This window comes from Cnephaeus nilssonii, assembly GCF_951640355.1.
Source record: "Cnephaeus nilssonii genome assembly, chromosome: 2".
Taxonomy (NCBI): domain Eukaryota; kingdom Metazoa; phylum Chordata; class Mammalia; order Chiroptera; family Vespertilionidae; genus Cnephaeus; species Cnephaeus nilssonii.
The window spans coordinates 28,903,611-28,905,098 of record NC_137073.1 but is presented as its reverse complement, the minus strand read 5'-3'; positions in this window follow the sequence as shown (position 1 = coordinate 28,905,098).

Genomic DNA, 1,488 nt, shown 5'->3' with positions numbered 1-1,488 from the left:
TTCAAAGGGAATTAAGGAGGCAGGAAAGGCAAATGTGGGTGCAGGCTGACCCTTAAACAAGAGCACCTTATACTTTTCAAGGAATAAATAGTTTTGATGCTATACAGCAAAGAAGTCTGATGTCAAAATGTGGGGGAGAAAAGCAGAATGAAGGAAAACTCTACCAAACTCTCATTGACAAATGTAGAGTAACAAATAATAGCAAACCAAACCTAATGATACATTAAGAGTCATGGCCACCTAGAGTTTATCTCAAGAATGCAAGATAGCCCTAACTGGTTTGGCTCAGTGGGTAGAGCATTGGCCTGTGGACTGAAGGGTCCCAGGTTCAATTCTGGTCAAGGGCATGTACCTTGGTTGCGGGCACATACCCAGTAGGAGGTGTGCAGGAGGCAGCTGATTGATGTTTCTCTCTCATCGATGTTTCTAATTCTCTATCCCTCTCGCTTCTTCTCTGTAAAAAAATCAATAAAATATTTTTAAAGAAAAAAGAATGCAAGACAGTTGAATAATAAGATGTCTAATATTATGAAAAGTCACAAAAGGTGGGACCAATAAGAAAAATCATATCACAATTTTAAAGAAGCCTCAAAGACCTATGCTATTTAATATTTATTCTTGATGAAACACAATAGTTAAAATTAAAAAGATTCCTCTCTAGCATGATTTTATATCTTAATTCAACAGCCAAGAGTATAATTTACAGTATAGAACACTTTTGACTGGGCTATTTCCATAAAATCAAGAGTAATACAAAGATGTCAGCCAGCATGATTACAATTTTGCAGAGTTTTAGAAGTTCTGACTGATGCAAAAAGATTTGAAACAGACACAAAGGAGTAAATATTAGCACATATTCAAATACCTAAGAAATCCAAAGTGTCCAAATCAAACTCTGAAAATTAGCAAGAAAATTCAATATGAGGGAAGGCGTTTTCAAATTAATGCTTTCCATTTAGAAAAAAATAGAAAGTGGGGAGAGAATCTATTCAAAACGACAACAGGAATATCCTATATAATAAAAGCCTAATATGCTAAGTGTCCAGTTGGCCGTTCAAACAATCAAAGCATAATATGCTAATGATATGCTAAGGCTGCTCAACTGCTTGCTATGAGGTGCACTGACCACCAGGGGGCAGACAGTCAACCTGTCAACCAGTCGCTATGATGTTCTGACCAGTAGGTGAGCTTGCTGCTGGGGTCTGGCTGATCCGGACTAAGCGAGATGGGCTGGACACGCCCTGGAGCCCTCTTGCATTCCCTCCCCCACTGGCCAACCTCCAGTTTCCCTCCCCGGCCCCAATCATGCACCAGTGGGGTCCCTTGGCCTGGCCCTTGCCCTCTCACAATCTGGGACCCCTCGGGGGATGTCGGAGAGCCGGTTTCAGCCCAATCCTACAGGTCAGGCCAAGGGACCCCATTGGTGCACGAATTTGTGCACCAGGCCTCTAGTATCTAACATAAACTCGAGAAATTTCTCTGAGATTT